General features: G+C 36.9%; 1 pseudogene; it reads right to left on the reverse strand.

Annotated features, from left to right (window-relative positions):
• Window positions 1-5,869: 5,869 nt before the first annotated feature.
• Window positions 5,870-5,967, reverse strand: LOC132267849 (small nucleolar RNA R71; annotated as a pseudogene).
• Window positions 5,968-10,640: the final 4,673 nt, after the last annotated feature.

The raw sequence follows: 10,640 nt of genomic DNA on the forward strand, positions 1-10,640 counted from the left end.
TGTTCACAGTATTTTGCCGTTTGAGCACGTCTGCTCAAATTTCACTTTTCCAGACCCGGCGGGGCCCGTTCCGGACACTTTTAGGGTTTTTCTATAAATAGGAGGTCTTAAGATAAAATTTCATATTTTTCTCTCTCTCTCTCTCCTCTCTCTTGGTCGGCAGCCAAGCGGCTGCCACCCTTCTCTCTTCTTTTCCGGCCACTTCCTTTAGGTAAAAAGGTGTAGTGCCTTAGTGTTTTATGCTCTCCTTGCCGTGCTCTACCTTTTCTCTTTATTAGAATCCATTTTTGGCCATTTCTTGAGTTCGGGTTTGAAGTCAAGGTGTGATTTTGATGGGGCTTCCTTAGGGGTTATGTTTATCGTGTTGTCCCCGACAAAACCTAGAAGTTTCGTCGGATTCGGAGTGGTTTCGTTTTGGTAGGGATTTGAGATTTCATCTCAAATGGAGGTAGGGGGTGTTATAATTTCATATTTTAGTTGTCTTACATGTTTTTAATGCTTATACAACTTGTATGCATGCTTTTGTTCATAACCTAGAATTTAATTTAATTATTTTCTATGGTTAAGATTTAATTCTCATGATGATGTATAGCTTAGAATTAAATTGTGGCATGTTAGGAAATTAAGTTTTGATGGGTTTGTTAACATATATTAAATTAGGATAATTTGAATAAGAATTGCACTTCTTATTTAATAATTATCTTGGGTGAAAGTTTAATTCCCATGGATACCTTGCATGAAATTAACTTGTGATATGTTTTTAAATTAAGTCTTGGCATGTTCTTTAACATACTTTAATTTGAGAGCACTTGGATGAATATGAAAATCAAGAGATTTTAATTAAAAGAATTAATTAAAATCTATTTAGTGGTTCCAATGGCTTAATTACGTTTTTAACTTGATATTGGTGATGACTAGGACTTGTGTACTAGTATATATTAATTTGAGACCATTTAGAGCTGATTTGGAAAATAGAGATTTAATTATCATCATTTAATTAAATTCTATCTTGTTGTTCCATGGATTTAATTTTATCGTAGAAGTTGTTTCTATGTATAAATCATGGATTTGGACTTTTGTGTATTCACATAGTTGAGTTTTGAGCATTGGATGACATTGTAGTTATATTTATATTCATGAGAACATGTTTTCTTTATGGAATATATTGTTGCCTTGTGTAATGAATTGCACACTTTGTAATTGACATTATGTATGTCATTTTAGAATTTGAACTCTAAGGCATAGATTGTGTGGTTTCAACCTACTTGTGCATGGAAGGTGTTTTCGTGCATTATTTAAATTATGTATAAGTTATGAACTTATTTGGATTATTTTGGAGTCTTGGGACATTGTTATTACAAGTGATATATGGTTAGAAATTGGCTCTAGTGCGGGAGGTATGAGTTCTCCCCAATTGAGATAGTGCGCACTAGGGTGGTCTTCCCAGTGGGTTAATACCCATAATAATCATTGAGGTCTCGGCAGAATTCCGAGCTTAATGTCCAAGTCTTCCACTATTTGATTTCGCATTCAATTCTAAGTTGACAATCATGTTTAATTGTGACTGTTGGTTTTGGCTATTGGGGATTTGATGTTGTTAAGTACATCCATACTAAATTGTTATATTTAGTTGTTTTCACACTTTTAGATTTCAAGTTGATAACTTAGAGAATCTATGTATTGATGTATGGTTTTAGAAATTCTAATTGTACTAAATTGTTATATTTAGTTGTTATTGCATTTTAGATTTCAAGATGGTAACTTTGAGAATCTATGTCTTGATGCTTAGTATAGCATGCACCTATGTTGTTGAAATTGCATAAAGGATGTGTTTTATGCTAGAAATGATTTAAGGTAGCTTAGGATGTTCCCTAAGCCTCACCTTTGACATATACGTTAGGTGGCATGACCCTTTTGAACTGTTTTATGATAGTTTAAAAATCTGTAAGAAATCGAGTCAATGCATGCTCATTCTCTACGAGTAAACTTGTTAACTCACCCTGAAGTTATTGGGTGATTTGTTCAGGTACAGGATTCAAGATTTGAAGATTGCATTTGCCTTGGTGGTTTAGAGATTTGAAGTTTCTTTTAAAGCATTCTTGTTCACATGCAAGTGTTAGCATGTTTAAGTTTCACTTTTAACGTTGTAATACTTAGTTAGGTGCAATAATGTCATTTTTGTCTTATAACATGTAAAGTGTACTTGGATACACCATTTGGAACCTAATTGATACGTATGACATGAGGCCAAGGGCCACAAGCTTCTAAGTTCAAGTGTAGGCATTTAAATTCTAAGTTTTGCCTTTGAAATGTAATTTTTCTAACTTTGAGATTTGGCATGTCAAATCTTGTAAATGTGATATAATGAGGCCGTAGGCCATTGTAATATGTTTAAAATGTCATATTACATTTGCGTGTATGTTCACATCATCACACAATAGCACATTATTAAATTTGATCATACCATGAGGGATTCAAATAAAGCTTAGGGGTTTCTTCTTCATTTTGGTGCATAATAGGTTCATAGACACTTTCTCGAGCCATTTCAGTCGACTGAAACGCTAGTTCGGTCGACTGATTCCTTTTTTGGTTTCATTTGAACAGTAAAACAAGCATTCCAGTAGCCAAATTCGAGTTTCAGGTCCATTTCGGTCGACCGATGGTTCATTTCGGTCGACCGAAGTGATTTTTCTTCACCTTCAGGATTTTAGGAGAGTTTTTGGTCATTTCGGTCGACCGAAATGGCTATTTCGATCGACCTAACTAGCTTCCACACTCCAGCTTCTTCAGTTCTATTTCAGCACTGTTATTACGACTTCAAACGGTTATATCTCCTTCATTTCTAACCCAAATGGGGTGATTCTTGAGCCTAAACTCAAGGATTTTGAATCATCTTTCCAATGATACCTATGGTATCCTTAGATTCCAATCATAGTGAGATTTATTCATGTTTTAGTAAAGTAGAGTCAGTTTTCGATTAAACCGGGAAAGGGCATTTTGTGGGATTCTTGTCCAATGTTCTTGGAACCTCTTGAAATGTTGTGAAATGACTAAATTAGGTTTTATTCACCTTGTTTGACCTATTTAGAGTCAAGTTCCTCTTCTTAATTGTGAATTGACCATTTTGCCCCTTGGTTAATGGATTTTGCCCGTTTTGACCTTTGTTTCTGCTTTCGTTACATTTGAGTTCCGTGAATTCATGGAAGGTCACATTGGTGTCTTGGGGATGATTTATATCTCTGTAGACTTTGGCTTTATCTTTTGCTTCCGCATTTCAAATCCGTTATCGGATCAACTTTCGGTTCATCACTGACACACCGGGTTGAAAAAACTTAGGCCGTCACACTCGTGGTGCAATCATTGCAAGGGCCCTAGTGCACGAATCCAGACCATTGGGTGTGACACTTGAGCCTTCTATATAAGGATTTGGAGCCATTTTAACAAAAAAACATTCAATTTCATCATATTTACACATCTCATATCTTCGAGAGGAGGCTAGAGACTAGAGAGCTTTTACACATCTTTGGGAGTTCTTCCATTCTTCTAGGGTTTCCATCAAGAAGTAGGTCATTCCTACTATGGAGATAGCCCTTGAGGGTTGGATGACTACTTCAATGAGTGGCTAGACATTTACTTGGGGCTAAAGTAGCCCCTAAATTTGCTTCCTAGACCAAATGCTTTGTATATTTTTGGGGACTTGCTTGTAATAAATGTTTTGATCTTGGATTTATATATATATCTTGTGGTTTCTACATGATGTGTATGGATTAATGCTTTCAATTGATTATCTATTTCTAACCATATGTCTGTATATGCTAGAATGGATAATTCATGTGCTTTTCTCTAGATTTAGTGGAGTTTATGCATGTCTATGTGTATGGATGAAGTTAATCTAGATATATTCAAAACATAGTGCTTAATTGAACACTTTTGTAATTTATTTGATGGTTCACACTTGTTTCTTGATGGATTGTGCCACATCTTTAGCTTACTTAGTTTAATTTCCATATCTTTAGCGTAGATGTAGTGTAGTTGCTTTAGATTCATAGATAGGTGGACAATCTATTCTTATTCCTTGGTGTTCCATACTTATGAATGCAAAGGGTGTATGGTTCTAAATAGTTGTGTGTGCATAAATTGTGGTTTCATTGAATGGATTTTAGTCTTATTTGATAGGTTGTGCTTTCCATTGAGTTGGCTAGACAATCTATACTTATTTGCCATTCATGCCTAGTTTCAATTAATGTCACACACACACATACAAGTTACAATTCAATTTTCCCATTGATATACAATTGCTAGTGTCTAGTGAAGTCAAGCTTAGTGGTGAGCTCTAGTACCCCAAGTCCTCTCCTCTATATCTTTTTTCCTACTTTCCAAATTGTTACCTTTTACTTGTTTTAATTTCAATTGCATTGTAATTAATCAACCAAACAAACCATCTTTTGATCACTCGACCTACTTACCCTATATATTGTTTCCATTGCAAACACGCCCACAATCCCTTGGGACGATCCTTACTCACCCTAGCTATATTTTTAGTTAGAGGTAGTAGTGGCATTTATAAATTTAAAACTTGGCCATATTGTACACTGCCGCGACACACCAAGTTTTTGGCGCCGTTGCCGGGGATTGAATTAGCAACGCCGTGTTTTGGAAACAAATAGGAATTAGTAATCTTTTGATCGTGTTTTTACTTTACTTTACTTTATTTTCTTTTTAGATACTTATTGTGTTTGTTCTTAATTGGCTAGGTGAATTTAGCTAAGAGAGTCATGCAAAGGGAATTAAAGAGCAAAGGAAGCAAGGAAGCCAAGGAGCTAAGCTAAGCACAAAAAGGAGCTAAAATCTAAAATTTGCAAAGCATAGCAAGGCTTGGAAATCCAAAGTTAAATTGAAGTTGCTTAAGGACCCTTTGTAAAATCTTTCTAACTCAATCTCTAGTTAAATCATCGGCCAACGTAGTGGCAAGTTTTTCATTTCATAGATAGATTGTGAGCGCACGTGGAGGAAATTTACTTTTTCTTTGCATATTGTTCAAACATGGGAGTATGGGACCAATGTAAGTGGAGAATGTTTGTTGATTGATTTGTTGTGGGGGCGAAGTGATTGTTATTTGATTTATTACTTGTTATTTAATTTGCTAGTGCATGCATGGTCGTAGGTCATTAAATCCTACTCTTGTCCCTCCTAATTTGCATCTTGAATCGGTTATTCGTAATCTTAAGGGAAGAGGTAGTTCGCATCACTCCATTTCATCAATGGAGGAGCAACATGACGATCATGTGGAGAACCTTGGTCACATAGACCAACAAGGTATCCTCTACCCTAATATGCATCATGAAAATATCTAAGTACCATTAGGCATGCCTAGACCATTCATCCCACCACAACAATAAGGCCAAATTCTATTGGGAATGCCTCGGCCCATTTTTGCTCCACAACCTCCCATTATACAAGGCAACCACGGTGTTCGAGTAGCACCACCGGTTATGAATCCTCCCATTGCTTTAAGAGACCACTATGTGCCTAATGAATACAATGCACCTACATGCATTCAATTGCCCCCATTTAAAGCACATCATTATGAGATTAAACCGCAAACCATTCAAATGTTTCCCAATTATCATGGATTCCAAGTGAAGAACCTTACAAGCATTTGGATGAGTTTTTTGACGTGTGTTCCACCGTGAAATACACGGACATGCCAGAAGAAGTTTTAAGACTCAAACTTTTTCCTTTTACCCTTAAAGACAAGGCAAAATATTGGTTCAACAATCTTAGGCCTTTTTGGATAACTTCTTGGGCAGAAATGCAACAAGAGTTCTTAAAAAAGTACTACCCGGTATCAAAGACCAATGCTATGAGAACTTTCATTCGTGAATTTTCTCAAGGGGATGGGGAAATGTTTCATGAGGCATGGGAAAGGTTTAATGACTTGCCTAAGAAGTGCCCACATCATGACATACCTAAGTAGCAACTAGTTTAATATTTCTTTAAAAGTTTACCGGATAATCACAAGGGTATAGTTGATGCATCTATGGGTGGTTTTTATCTTGACAAGCATGAAAATGATGTGTGGCAATTGTATGAAAGCATGATTGAGAATTCAATGCATAGATCTTTGTCCTTTAAAAATGGTAAAAATTTAGGTGGAAGGAAGAATGTTGGCTTATATCAAGTTGACAATTCCAATGACATAGCTGCCGGGATGAAATCTTTATCTCAAAGGTTTGATCAATTCTTGATCAACCAATATTCGGTGAATCAAGTGTCTTCCTCCTCTAATCATGTTCATCATCATACATCTAATGAATCTTGTATGACTTGTTCAATTGTCTTGCATTCTACTTCCAATTGTCCTCATAGACATGCACAAAGCGAGAACCATGAACAAGCAAATGCTGTATTTGCTAACCAAGGGAATAATCCCTATGGCTCACACTATAATCCAGGGTAGAGGAACATCCAAACTTCTCTTGGAAAAGCCAAGGGGAAGGCTCAAACCCTCCCCAAGGTGGTTTTCAAAATAAGTATGTTCCACCTCTAATGCAAGGCCAAGGTTCCCAAGGTTTTAGATCATCTTTTCAATCACATGGCAATCAATTCTCTAATTCTCATTTCCTTAACCAATTATCGTATTCTCAAGGAAACTCAAGGAGTCCCGTTTTTGAGGAGAAAGTGTTGACCGCTCTAGGCACTCTAAAAGCCAACACTCAATTACTTCATTCTCATTCTCAATCCATTATTAAGCTAGAAACCCAAGTCGGGCAAATAGCTAGTACTTTGAATGCTAGAGAGAAAGGGAAGATGCCTTTGAATGCACCACTAAAACAACAATGTGTTGTAGAGACTCATTCCTCATCGGAAGGTCACACAATTGAGCACGTCAATGCGGTGACAACCTTGAGAAGTGGGAGAATTGTTGACAACCAAGTAGGTATTTCCAATGAAGAGAGTGAACCGGTGTAACCTAAAGTTGACACCCGTCTCGTTTCACATTTTATTCCTCCTTCATTGTATGTGCATGATCATCTTGTTGAGAAAGTTGTCAAAAATGAATTGAAAGATGAATTGAACAATGATTTGGAAAATGATCCTAAGAATTCTTGTGTTGAAGATTCTTCAAAGAAAGATTTTGAAAAAGATTTTGAGCCAAGAGCACCATTTCCGGATGCCTTAAAATGATCAATTTCTCTTGACAAACAAAAGACCAAGACTAATAAAATTATTGATGTGTTTAGTCAAGTGAAGATCAATCTTCCACTTTTTGATGTAATCAAACAAATTCCGGCTTATGCCAAGTTCTTAAAAGATCTTTGCACCCAAAAGAGGAAGAACAAGAGCCAAGCACCAAGGAAAATGGTTTTAACCGAGCAAGTGAGCTCCATTTTACAACACAACACTCTCCCAAAGTTTAAGGACCCTAGTTCACCTACTACATCTTGCATCATTGGTGACCATGTCATCAATCGGGCTCTCTTAGACTTAGGAGCAAGTGTCAACCTTCTTCCATATTCAGTGTATGTCAAATTGGGCTTAAGAGACTTGAAACCGACTTCAGTGGTTTTATAACTTGCCAACCGATCCATCAAAAAGTCCCAGGGTATCATTGAGGATGTTTTGATTAAGATTGATAAGTTCTTCTTTTCCGTTAATTTCGTTGTCATGGACATGGAACTGGTTTCGAATCCCAAGAGCCAAATTCCAGTTATCCTTGGCCATCCCTTCTTGGTAACCGCAAATACCAACATCAATTGTAAGACGGGGATAATGAAAATCTCATTTGGCCACATGAAGGTGAAGTTGAACATCTTTAATCTAACCCCGAATTCAATGGACAAACATGAAGAAGTGTGTGTTGTAGAAGAGTATTTAGACAATGAATTTGATAAAATCGAGTCTTTGCTAGAACATAAAACTTCAAAAGATCAATCTTTAAACTTGAAAGCAAAGAATGTTGTTTCAAAAACAAAGTTTGAAAGGGCATGGAAGCCCAACGATTACATAGACCAATGGCCGTCAATGTTTTTTGAATCAAATCCAACAAGTTCTCTAGAGAACCATTTGTTGGGTAAGGTTTAAAGTGTTTTTCACCCCGTCAAATAGGGGATGCTTAACAAGATATTTGATCTGGGCTAAAAGAGCCCAACGTCTTGCTAGAGACATTAAAGACTAGTGAATTCGTAGGGTTTACAACCCTATTCCTCCCTCATTTCTATTTTACCTTTCATTTCTTGCGTCGTCTAGATATATTCTGGGTTCATACACATTGCTAGGAACTGTGATTGAGAATGCATGCCTTGTTTTGTTCAAATCAAGCATTTTGTGCCTGTTCGATCGATCTCGAAACAAGTTCGATCAATCGAACATCCATCTTTGCATCCAATCATCTTTCAGTCCCATCAATTGAGAATTCTCTGCATATTTTAGCTCTTTGTGTATCGAGCGAACTTCAGTTCAGATCGATCTGAGTGCTCCAAGATCGATCGAGATTTTCCTCAGATCGATCTTCATTCTATACTTAGAAAATTTTTTAGAACCCATGAAAAGGCCTCTCTATGTATCGATCAAACTTGTCTGCAGGTTATCACTTATTGGATCGATCCAAGTCTCTTCCAGATCAATCTTGGATTGATCGATCTATGTTGATTTATTGACTTTGACTTTGACTACCCTTTTGAATTTTGATATAACAAAAATATTTTCAATTTTTATTTTATTCTCAAAATTTTCAAAAATATTTTTAGTTTTAAGGAATTTTTCAAAAATACAAAAATATTTTTCCTTTATTTTATTTTATTTCATTTTTATTTTAAAAATATTTTCAAAAAACTCCAAAAAGATTTTTATTTTATTTGATTTTATTTTTTCTTAAAAAAATCCAAAAACATTTTATTTTTATTTTTATTTTTATTTTTATCTTCAAAAATTCAAAAATATTTTTAAAATTCAAAAATTTTCAAAAATATTGTGTCATTTTAAAGCTTAGATCGATCTACGTTCCTTCAAGATTGATCTATGTTCGATAGATCTGAGATTTTTCCAGATCAATCGAACATGTCGAAAACAGTTTTTAAAAATAGAAGCCAAGGGTCATTTTGATCGATTTACACATTGATCTCAGACCCCCATCTCATCCCTTCACTGTTCACCTTCTGCCCAACCTTCAGCGAGCTTCCAAAGCTTTGAACTTCACTCCACATCTCAAATCTCGTCATCTCTCCTTCGTCTCCACTTCTCTCCCCGATTTGGTAAGTTGAATTTTATTTAGATTCCGAGCTTAATCGTAAGTGATGACCATGTTTCCATATTAGATCTGAGATCCCATGTTGGATTTCTTGCCATTTTTGATGATTTTGAGCTTGTATATATATATTTATATGTTTTTGATTCCAAATTAGATTTTGGGGGTCACGTGCCTATTCAAGTGACCATTATTGAGTTGTTAATGTGTGAGAGGGCCCACGAGCTTGCTCGAGTACCTCCCATGTCGTCCACGTCACAGATCTGTGACTTTTCAAATTTCTTGCAGCAGTTTGATCGATCACAGCATTCTCCGATTGATCTAAGAAAGATCAATCTCACTCATGTCCAGATCAATCCAACTTAGATCGATCTTATATTTTCCTGATCAAGCGAACATCACAGATTGGCATTTATACCTCACACACCATCTTTTGTGTTCCATGCTACCTTATTTATGCCCAATGCCTGTGTTTTCCACATTGGATGTATTCCATACTTACACTATTTAGCATGTTTCACTTAGTCACTATTTACTTAGCTGCATGATCACTTGCATAGATTCATGTCGATTACTCTGAGTTGTCTATCTTACTTGACATACATGTTTCTATATAATGTGCTTCAATTCTCTATTATATGTTACTGACTTCTATTGTAAGTGTTTCTTTTCTGTTTTACAGGCCATGGCACGAGTTAAGACAGTTGCCGTCGACAGTATGAGCGCATAGTCTGGCAGAGAGTAGAGGAGCCCACAAAGTCTTCTCATGCTCATAATCCAGTTCCAGAGCAAGTTGAGCAGGCTGAGCAGCCTGAACAGTTAGAGGAGTATGAGGAGCCAGCTATAGCTCAGTCTGACTGCTCTACCTCTGCATCTTCATCCCATTCTGATGAGGCTAAGGATATACCTTCTCCTTCACCACCACCAGCACAGCCAGGCCAGATCAAGATAAACCTATCTGGAAGTTCAGACACCTTTTAGTGGCACATGAGTCAGTCTTCGACATTATTTTCTTCTCTCGGTCGATTTTGACCCAGTCAGCTTTCGATGATATTGAGCGGCGTGACATTTCAGCCATTCTGGCGCTAGTTACTTATCCTATTTACCCGCGGCTTGTTCGGTTGTTCTTCCAGAACCTCCGGCCGGCCCAGAGTAATCTATCAGAGCTGCAGACTACCATTGATGGCCACCCTATCCGCATCACAGTCGATACATTGGCCACAGCTTCTCGGTGCCTACATGTCTGCCCTCCCGATCTTGATTATCCTATTTTGAGGCGGCCTTCTAATACAGGCATGGCCGTTGCCCTGCCTGGCCATTACGCAAATGGCGAGACTTTCGCCACCAGGACTTATCTGCCCGATGATCTCTGGTTCTTTGATTCGGTCGTATA

Source organism: Cornus florida, unplaced genomic scaffold, assembly GCF_030987335.1.
Source record: "Cornus florida cultivar Cherokee Brave unplaced genomic scaffold, ASM3098733v1 CherokeeBrave_3.0.0_Hap2_Chr07, whole genome shotgun sequence".
Classification (NCBI taxonomy): Eukaryota; Viridiplantae; Streptophyta; class Magnoliopsida; order Cornales; family Cornaceae; genus Cornus; species Cornus florida.